Source organism: Idiotropiscis lumnitzeri, chromosome 9 (assembly GCF_059441095.1).
Source record: "Idiotropiscis lumnitzeri isolate Australia: NSW breed Sydney's pygmy pipehorse chromosome 9, RoL_Ilum_1.0, whole genome shotgun sequence".
NCBI lineage: Eukaryota > Metazoa > Chordata > Actinopteri > Syngnathiformes > Syngnathidae > Idiotropiscis > Idiotropiscis lumnitzeri.
This window is the reverse complement of record NC_142399.1, coordinates 20,614,615-20,625,398: the sequence shown is the minus strand read 5'-3', so window position 1 is coordinate 20,625,398 and position 10,784 is coordinate 20,614,615. Positions and strand designations below refer to the sequence as shown.

General features: G+C 51.6%; 3 non-coding genes and 1 pseudogene across 3 annotated transcripts; 2 read left to right on the top strand and 2 right to left on the bottom strand.

The window, feature by feature from the left end:
• Positions 1 to 1,311: 1,311 nt before the first annotated feature.
• On the top strand, positions 1,312 to 1,393 carry trnas-gcu (transfer RNA serine (anticodon GCU)). The gene has a single exon. It is a non-coding gene; the product is annotated as a tRNA-Ser (tRNA).
• Positions 1,394 to 5,270: 3,877 nt separating this feature from the next.
• Positions 5,271 to 5,352, top strand: trnas-gcu (transfer RNA serine (anticodon GCU)). The gene has a single exon. It is a non-coding gene; the product is annotated as a tRNA-Ser (tRNA).
• A 3,494-nt stretch (positions 5,353 to 8,846) lies between these two features.
• Positions 8,847 to 8,965, bottom strand: LOC148331175 (5S ribosomal RNA). The gene has a single exon (XR_015845504.1). It is a non-coding gene; the product is annotated as a 5S ribosomal RNA (ribosomal RNA).
• Positions 8,966 to 10,482: 1,517 nt separating this feature from the next.
• On the bottom strand, positions 10,483 to 10,600 carry LOC148331174 (5S ribosomal RNA; annotated as a pseudogene).
• Between the last annotated feature and the right edge of the window lie 184 nt (positions 10,601 to 10,784).

Sequence of the window (10,784 nt, the reverse complement as noted above, 5' to 3'; positions counted from 1 at the left end):
TGAAGCGCTGACGTCAGATTCGTTGGCCCCCGAAATATCCAGCGACGTTCGTCCGTCCGGGTGTGGCTCCCGGGTTTCGGCACCAATAAATGTCAGGTTTAAAAAGGTCCTGACGCCTTCATTAGACTGAATTAAATGCAGAGAACCAGAGGAATAACCAGGGAAGGTTTTGTCTTTTCTCCATCGCGGATGGGAGGAGAAGCCAGGAGGTGAAATAGGCGTCTTGCCAGTTCAATCTCCCGCACTCTCACTGGCTTCTTCGCCCATCCCTCTGGACTTTATTCAAAGAAAAACGAAACCTATGGAAAGTGAAACCCAAACAAGCGTGTGGGTGTGCGCATGTGTGCTGAAGCAATGATGTGCGTGTCTGTGAGTGTGTGTGTAATTATCATTGTTACAAATAGTGTATAAAAAACATGATTAAAAATACACAAACTATTTACATACTCTCACACATTCCATGTCCCAAGAGCTAGTTTCTGTAGCCAGGGATCAGAGCGCCAAGGTCCCTGCCTCTTGCCGCTGCCCGACTTGCATTGCACCGAACCCCTTTGGCCCCTCCCACAGGTGGTGAGCCCATGTGAGGTGGAACCCACGTTGCCTCTTCTGGCTGAGCCCCATGGGTGCAGGCCCGGCCACCAGGCGCTCGCCAATGAGCCCCACCTCCAGGCCTGGCTCCAGAGGGGGGCCCCGGTGACCCCCGTCCGGGCAAGGGAAATCGTGGTCCATATATTGTGGTCATCATTGGGGTTCTTGTGAGCCATGCTTTGTCTGGACCCTCACCTAGGACCTGTTTGCCAAGGGTGACCCTACCAGGGGCAAAAAAGCCCCCGACAACTTAGCTCCTAGGATCATTGGGACACGCAAACCCCTCCACCATGATAAGGTGACAGCTCAATTAAATCAGTATCTAAATATTAAAAGAATCAACGTCTAAGCGCAGTCCTGCTCTCCCAAACCGAATATGACAGAAATGTTGCATTTCTTGACTTCCAAAAAACGTAAACTTCCGCATCGTCATTATGCTCAGCCACCATCTGGACTGGGAGCTACTTTTCAGTCCATGTGTTCAATCAAACCCGTCCCTCAGGGGATGTGGAGGGTTCTCTTGAAACATGCAAGGTTTTGAGAAATTAGAGTCAGTCTTTAAATTGAAAGGGAACCAAAGTCTAAACACAGTCCTGGTCCAAGTAAACGGAGTTGAACCTAATACTACCTTTCTACACTTACAAAAATATCCAACTTCATCTTGGTTACTAAGCCTTCTGAATTTAGAGACACTTTTCAGTCCTTTGGAAAACCCCATGAACTGATGAGGTGGCCGAGTGGTTAAGGTGATGGACTGCTAATCCATTGTGTTCTACACCCATGGGTTCGAATCCCATCCTCATCGAATCACTGCATTTTCTTAGTTGGTTATATTGTGGGAAGGTTGTTTCACCCTGTTGTTTAGGATATGTTGAGGTATCTCTGGGATTTTTAATTGTCTAAATCCAATTAAATCATCCACCCATCCATCCATTATCCGCAGCTTATCCCGTGTCGGGTCGCGGAGGCAGCAGCTTCAGCAGGGAAGCCCAGACTTCCCGCTCCCCAGCCACATCTTCCAGCTCTGCCGGATGGATGCCGAGGCGTTCCCAGGCCAGCTGGGAAGACGTAGTCTCTCCAGCGTGTCCTGGGTCGTCCTCTGGGCCTCCTGCCGGTGGGACATGCCCGGAACACCTCCCCAGGGAGGCGTCCAGGAGGCATCCTTAAGAGATGTTCGAGCCACCTCATCTGGCTCCTCTCTACGTGGAGGAACAGCGGCTCGACACTGAGTCCCTCCCGGATGGCCGAGCTTCTCACCCTATCTCTAAGGGAGAGCCCAGACACCCTGCGGAGGAAACTCATTTGGGCCGCTTGTATCCGAGATCTTGTTCTTTCGGTCGCGACCCACAGCTCGTGACCATAGGTGAGGGTAGGAACGTAGATCGACCGGTAAATCGAGAGCTTCGCCTTTTGGCTCAGCTCACTCTTCACCACGACAGACAGATACAGCGTCCGCATCACAGCGGAGGCTGCACCGATCCGCCTGTCGATCTCTCGCTCCGTCCTCCCCTCACTCGTAAACAAGACCCCGACATACTTAAACTCCTCCACTTGGGGCAGGATCTCCTCCCCGACCTGGAGAGGGCACTCCACCCGTTTCCGACTGAGAACCATGGTCTCAGATTCAGAGGTGCTCATCTTCATCCCAACCGCTTCACACTCGGCTGCGAACCGCTCCAGTGAGAGTTGGAGATCACGGCCTGAGGAAGCCAACAGTACCACATCATCTGCAAAAAGCAGAGATGAAATACTGTTGTCGCCAAACCGGATCCCCTCATCGCCTCGACTGCGCCTAGAAATTCTGTCCATAAAAGTTATGAACAGAATCGGCGACAAAGGGCAGCATTGGCGGAGTCCAACCCTCACTGGAAACGAATCCGACTTATTGCCAGCAATGCGGACCAAACTCTGACATCCGTGGTACAGGGACCCAACTGCCCGTATCAAGGGGCTCGGTACCCCGTACTCCCGGAGCACGCTCCACAGAACTCCCCGTGGGACACGGTCGAACGCCTTCTCCAAGTCCACAAAACACATGTAGACTGGTTGGACGAACTCCCATGCACCCTCAAGGACGCTGTAGAGAGTGTAGAGCTGGTCCACTGTTCCACGGCCAGGACGAAAACCACACTGCTCCTCTTGGATCTAAGATTCAACCTCCCCGACGGACCCTCCTCTCCTGTACCCCTGAGTAGACCTTACCAGGGAGGCTGAGGAGTGTGATTCCTCTATAATTGGAACACACCCTCCGGTCCACCTTCTTAAAAAGGGGGACCACCACCCCGGTCTGCCAATCCAGAGGCACTGTCCCCGATGTCCACGCAATGTTGTAGAGGTGTGTCAACCATGACAGCCCCACAACATCCAGAGCCCTAAGGAACTCCGGGCGGATCTCATCCACCCCCGGGGCCTTGCCACCGAGGAGCTTGTTAACCACCTCGGTTACTTCAGCCCCTGAGATAGATGAGTCCACCACGGAGTCCTCAGGCTCTGCTTCCTCAATGGAAGGCGTGTCGGTAGAATTGAGGAGGTCTTCGAAGTATTCTCCCCACCGACTCACAACGTCCCGAGTCGAGGTCAGCAGCACCCCATCTCCACTATAAATAGTGTTGATGGTGCACTGCTTCCCTCTCCTGAGACGACGGATGGTGGACCAGAATTTCTTCGAAGCCGTCTGGAAGTCGTTTTCCATGGCCTCACCGAACTCCTCCCACGCCCGAGTTTTTGCTTCGGCAACCACCGAAGCCGTATTCTGCTTGGCCAGTCGGTACCTGTCAGCTGCCTCCGGAGTCCCACAGGCCAGAAAGGCCCGATAGGACTCTTTCTTCAGCCTGACAGCATCCCTTACCGCCGGTGTCCACCAGCGGGTTCGGGGGGTGCCGCCACGACAGGCCCCGACAACCTTGCGTCCACAGCTTCGATCGGCTGCCTCAACAATGGAGGCACGAAACGTGGTCCTCTCAGACTGAATTTCCGCTGCCTCCCCCGGTACGTGGGCGAAGTTCTGCCGGAGGTGGGAGTTGAAACTCTTTCTGACAGGGGATTCTGCCAAGCGTTCCCAGCAGACCCTCACAATACGCTTGGGTCTGCCGGGTCGGACCGGCATCTTCCCCCACCATCGGAGCCAACTCACCACCAGGTGGTGATCAGTTGACAGCTCCGCCCCTCTCTTCACCCGAGTGTCCAAAACATGCGGCCGCAAATCCGATGACACGACTACAAAGTCGATCAACGAACTGCGGCCTAGGGTGTCCTGGTGCCAAGTGCACATATGGACACCCTAATGCTTGAACATGGTGTTCGTTATCGACAATCCATGACGAGCACAGAAGTCTAGTAACAGAACACCACTCGGGTTCAGATTGGGGGGGCCATTCCTCCCAATCACGCCCTTCCAGGTCTCATTGTCGTTACCCACGTGAGCATTGAAGTCCCCCAGCAGGACGAGGGAGTCTCCAGGGGGAACGCTCTCCAGCACACCCTCCAAAGACTCCAAAAAAGGTGGGTACTCTGAACTGCTGTTTGGGGCATAAGCACAAACAACAGTCAGCACCCGTCCCCCCACGTTGAGGCGGAGGGACGCTACCCTCTCGTCTACCGAGGTGAACCCCAGTGTACAGGCGCCAAGCCGGGGGGCAATAAGTATGCCCACACCTGCTCGGCTTCTCTCACCTTGGGCAACTCCAGAGTGGAAGAGTGTCCAACCCCTCTCAAGAGGACTGGTACCAGAGCCTAAGCTGTGTGTGGAGGTGAGCCCGACTATATCTAGTCAGAATTTCCCTGCCTCGCACACCAGCTTAGGCTCCTTCCCAGACAGAGAGGTTACATTCCATGTCCCAAGAGCTAGTTTCTGTAGCCGGGGATCAGAGCGCCAAGGTCCCTGCCTCTTGCCTCTGCCCGACTTGCATTGCACCGAACCCCTTTGGCCCCTCCCACAGGTGGTGAGCCCATGTGAGGGGGAACCCACGTTGCCTCTTCTGGCTGAGCCCCATGGGTGCAGGCCCGGCCACCAGGCGCTCGCCAATGAGCCCCACCTTCAGGCCTGGCTCCAGAGGGGGGCCCCGGTGACCCGCGTCCGGGCAAGGGAAATCGTGGTCCATGTATTGTGGTCATCATTGGGGTTCTTGTGAGCCATGCTTTGTCTGGACCCTCACCTAGGACCTGTTTGCCAAGGGTGACCCTACCAGGGGCAAAAAAGCCCCCGACAACTTAGCTCCTAGGATCATTGGGACACGCAAACCCCTCCACCATGATAAGGTGACAGCTCAATTAAATCAGTATCTAAATATTTAAAGAATCAACGTCTAAGCGCAGTCCTGCTCTCCCAAACCGAATATGACAGAAATGTTGCATTTCTTGACTACCAAAAAACTTCAACTTCCGCATCGTCATTATGCTCAGCCACCATCTGGACTGGGAGCTACTTTTCAGTCCATGTGTTCAATCAAACCCGTCCCTCAGGGGATGTGGAGGGTTCTCTTGAAACATGCAAGGTTTTGAGAAATTAGAATCAGTCTTTAAATTGAAAGGGAACCAAAGTCTAAACACAGTCCTGGTCCAAGTAAACAGAGTTTAACCCAATACTACCTTTCTACACTTACAAAAATATCCAACTTCATCTTGGTTACTAAGCCTTCTGAATTTAGAGACACTTTTCAGTCCTTTGGAAAAACCCAATAACTGATAAGGTGGCCGAGTAGTTAAGGTGATGGACTGCTAATCCATTGTGTTCTACACCCATGGGTTCGAATCCCATCCTCATCGAATCGTTGCATTTTCTTAGTTGGTTATATTGTGGGAAGGTTGTTTCACCCTGTTGTTTAGGATATGTTGAGGTATCTCTGGGATTTTTAATTGTCTAAAGCCAATTAAATCATCCACCCATCCATCCAATATCCTCCGCTTATCCGGGGTCGGGTCGCGGAGGCAGCAGCTTCAGCAGGGAAGCCCAGACTTCCCGCTCCCCAGCCACATCTTTCAGGTCTGCCGGAGGGATGCCGAGGCGTTCCCAGGCCAGCTGGGAGACGTAGTCTCTCCAGCGTGTCCTAGGTCGTCCTCTGGGCCTCCTGCCGGTGGGACATGCCCGGAACACCTCTCCAGGAAGGCGTCCAGGAGGCATCCTAAAGAGATGCCCGAGCCACCTCATCTGGCTCCTCTCTACGTGGAGGAACAGCGGATCGACACTGAGTCCCTCCCGGATGTTCGAACTTCTCACCCTCTCTCTAAGGGAGAGCCCAGACACCCTGCGGAGGAAACTAATTTCGGCCGCTTGTACCCAAGATCTTGTTCTTTCGGTCGCGACCCACAGCTCGTGACCATAGGTGAGGGTAGGAATGTAGATCGACCGGTAAATCGAGAGCTTCGCCTTTTGGCTCAGCTCACTCTTCACCACGACAGACCGATACAGCGTCCTCATCACAGCGGAGGCTGCACCGATCCGCCTGTCGATCTCTCGCTCCGTCCTCCCCTCACTCGTAAACAAGACCCCAAGATACTTAAACTCCTCCACTTGGGGCAGGATTTCCTCCCCGACCTGGAGAGGGCACTCCACCCTTTTCCGACTGAGAACCATGGTCTCGGATTCAGAGGTGCTCATCTTCATCCCAACCGCTTCACACTCGGCTGCGAACCGCTCCAGTGAGAGTTGGAGATCACGGCCTGAGGAAGCCAACAGTACCACATCATCTGCGAAAAGCAGAGATGAAATACTGTGGTCACCAAACCGGATCCCCTCATCACCTCGACTGCGCCTAGAAATTCTGTCCATAAAAGTTATGAACAGAATCGGCGACAAAGGGCAGCATTGGCGGAGTCCAACCCTCACTGGAAACGAATTCGACTTATTGCCAGCAATGCGGACCAAACTCTGACATCGGTGGTATAGGGACCCAACTGCCCGTATCAAGGGGCTCCGTACCCCGTACTCCCGGAGCACGCTCCACAGAACTCCCCGTGGGACACGGTCGAACGCCTTCTCCAAGTCCACAAAACACATGTAGACTGGTTGGACGAACTCCCATGCACCCTCAAGGACGCTGTAGAGAGTGTAGAGCTGGTCCACTGTTCCACGGCCAGGACGAAAACCACACTGCTCCTCTTGGATCTGAGATTCAACCTCCCGAGGGGACCCTCCTCTCCTGTACCCCTGAGTAGACCTTACCAGGGAGGCTGAGGAGTGTGATTCCTCTATAATTGGAACACACCCTCCGGTCCCCCTTCTTAAAAAGGGGGACCACAACCCCGGTCTGCCAATCCAGAGGCACTGGCCCCGATGTCCACGCAATGTTGTAGAGGCGTGTCAACCATGACAGCCCCACAACATCCAGAGCCCTAAGGAACTCCGGGCGGATCTCATCCACCCCCGGGGCCTTGCCACCGAGGAGCTTGTTAACCACCTCGGTTACTTCAGCCCCTGAGATAGATGAGTCCACCACGGAGTCCTCAGGCTCTGCTTCCTCAATGGAAGGCGTGTCGGTAGAATTGAGGAGGTCTTCGAAGTATTCTCTCCACCGACTCACAACGTCCCGAGTCGAGGTCAGCAGCACCCCATCTCCACTATAAATAGTGTTGATGGTGCACTGCTTCCCTCTCCTGAGACGACGGATGGTGGACCAGAATTTCTTCGAAGCCGTCTGGAAGTCGTTTTCCATGGCCTCACCGAACTCCTCCCACGCCCGAGTTTTTGCTTCGGCAACCACCGAAGCCGTATTCCGCTTGGCCAGTCGGTACCTGTCAGCTGCCTCCGGAGTCCCACAGGCCAGAAAGGCCCGATAGAACTCTTTCTTCAGCCTGACAGCATCCCTTACCGCCGGTGTCCACCAGCGGGTTCGGGGGTTGCCGCCACGAGAGGCACCGACAACCTTGCGTCCACAGCTTCGATCGGCTGCCTCAACAATGGAGGCACGAAACATGGTCCTCTCAGACTGAATGTCCGCTGCCTCCCCCGGTACGTGGGCGAAGTTCTGCCGGAGGTGGGAGTTGAAACTCTTTCTGACAGGGCATTCTGCCAAGCGTTCCCAGCAGACCCTCACAATACGCTTGGGTCTGCCGGGTTGGACCGGCATCTTCCCCCACCATCGGAGTCAACTCACCACCAGGTGGTGATCAGTTGACAGCTCCGCCCCTCTCTTCACTCGAGTGTCCAAAACATGCGGCCGCAAATCCGATGACACGACTACAAAGTCGATCATTGAACTGCGGCCTAGGGTGTCCTGGTGCCAAGTGCACATATGGACACCCTAATACTTGAACATGGTGTTCGTTATCGACAATCCATGACGAGCACAGAAGTCTAGTAACAGAACACCACTCGGGTTCAGATTGGGGGGGCCATTCCTCCCAATCACGCCCTTCCAGGTCTCATTGTCGTTACCCACGTGAGCATTGAAGTCCCCCAGCAGGACGAGGGAGTCTCCAGGGGGAACGCTCTCCAGCACACCCTCCAAAGACTCCAAAAAGGGTGGGTACTCTGAACTGCTGTTTGGGGCATAAGCACAAACAACAGTCAGCACCCGTTCCCCCACCTTGAGGCGGAGGGAGGCTACCCTCTCGTCTACCGAGGTGAACCCCAGTGTACAGGCGCCAAGCCGGGGGGCAATAAGTATGCCCACACCTGCTCGGCGTCTCTCACCTTGGGCAACTCCAGAGTGGAAGAGTGTCCAACCCCTCTCAAGAGGACTGGTACCAGAGCCTAAGCTGTGTGTGGAGGTGAGCCCGACTATATCTAGTCAGAATTTCCCTGCCTCGCACACCAGCTCAGGCTCCTTCCCAGACAGAGAGGTGACATTCTTCAGGTTTAAAAAGGTCCTGATACCTTCATTAGACTGAATTAAATGCAGAGAACCAGAGGAATAACCAGGGAAGGTTTTGTCTTTTCTCCATCGCGATGGGAGGAGAAGCCAGGAGGTGAAGTAGGCGTCTTGCCAGTTCAATCTCCCGTACTCTCACTGACTTCTTCGCCCATCCCTCTGGACTTTATTCAGAGAAAAACGAAACCTATGGAAAGTGAAACCCAAACAAGCGTGTGGGTGTGCGCATGTGTGCTGAAGCAATGATGTGCGTGTCTGTGAGTGTGTGTGTAATTATCATTGTTACAAATAGTGTATAAAAAACATGATTAAAAATACACAAACTATTTACATACTCTCACAGCTCTCAGCCTGTCAGGCGAATATGTGGAAATTTATAAAAAAGCAGCTCGCATACTTGCTTACATTTGTCAAAGTTTTTTTTATTTTTTTTTTTTTTTGCGGTGCAATAGCTTACAGCACCTGGTATTCCCAGGCGGTCTCCCATCCAAATACTAACCAGGCCCGACCCTGCATAGCTTCCGAGATCAGACGAGATCGGGCGTTCTCAGGGTAGTATGGCCGTAAACGACAATTCCTTTCAAAATTTTGCATTTTATACATGTGGTCTTTATTGTGGCAAATCAATCCAAAAATACGTAACAAGAATCTGAAACTATAACCACAGTCACAAATGTGTAACAACAATCTACAATGCATGATTGAAGTCACAGATATATGACAAATATCAGCAAATGTGTACAATGGTTTGTTGGCACATACACGTGGTTAAATGCGGACAAAAATCCGTAGATGGGCGACCTGTAAAAACGGGACCTTTTGATTGGCTGTGTTCTTACAGGTGACGTTTGCTACAGTCCTGCCGCGGACGACTCGCAAATGCGTGTGCTGATTTGCAAATGCGTGTCAGGAGACTTGTGTGTGGCTCCGTAGCTACACGTTCGGACCACATGGGGGCACTAATATTATACGAGCCCCGTACCACCAATATATACACCAATAACAAGGGGTGGCGTTCACTCCGATCAACCCATGGTCATGTACCATTTATTTGACATTATTTAAATTAAATTGGAATAAATGGAAGAATAAAGTGGAACTAATAAAAGAAGAACCAAAGATATAACCAGTGAAGCTAAAAAAAAATGAATGAAGCTTCTCCACACCTGCTAATTGCCACATTAACTATACTTCCCTTTAATGCATTCAGTAAACACAATTTTTTTAAATTGATTCATTACCTTTTTATTTAGTAAACACTCACTGCACCAACCCAACCGGACTGCATCGGGTCATCTGTCTGCTCCACCTGTAGACTACGAGAGTCCCCTTTTGGTCTTAATGTGGAGCTCCGGAGCCACACTCATGTCTCCAGACACGCATTTGCAAATTGCCACACGCATTTGCGAGTCGTCCACGGCGAGACTGTAGCAACACCCAAAGGCAGGGGACGCTGAATGTTGGCATTTTGTGCTATCAGCCTGTCAGGCGAATATGTGGAAATTTCTAAAAAAAACGCTCGCATACTTGCCAATCCACCCATGGTCTTGTACCATTTATTTGACATTATTTAAATTAAATTGGAATAAATGGAAGAATAAAGTGGAACTAATAAAATAAGAACCAATGATATAACCAGTGAAGCTAAAAAAAATGAATGAAGCTTCTCCACACCTGCTAATTGCCACATTAACTCTACTTCCCTTTCTTGCATTCAGTAAACGCCATTTTTTTAAATTGATTCATTAACTTTTTATTTCGTAAACACTCACTGCACCAACCCAACCGGACTGCATCGGGTCATATGTCTGCTACACCTGTAGACTCCGAGGGTACCCTTTTGGTCTTAATGTGTGGCTCCGGAGCCACAGTCAAGTCTCCAGACACGCATTTGCAAATTGCCACACGCATTTGCGAGTCGTCCACGGCGAGACTGTAGCAACACCCAAAGGCAGGGGACGCTGAATGTTGGCAATTTGTGCTCTCAGCCTGTCAGGCGAATATGTGGAAATTTATAAAAAAGCAGCTCGCATACTTGCTTACATTTGTCAAAGTTTTCTTCTTTATTTTTTTTTTGCGGTGCAAAAGCTTACAGCACCTGGTATTCCCAGGCGGTCTCCCATCCGAGTACTAAACAGGCCGACCCTGTTTAGCTTCCGAGATCGGACAAGATCGGGCGTTCTCAGGGTAGTATGGCCGTAAGCGACAATTCCTTTAAAAATTTTGCATTTTGTACATGTGGTCTTTATTGTGGCAAATACTTCAATCCAAAAATACGTAACAAGAATCTGAAACTATAACCACAGTCACAAATGTGTAACAACAATCTACAATGCATGATTGAAGTCACAGATATATGACAAATATCAGCAAATGTCTACAATGGTT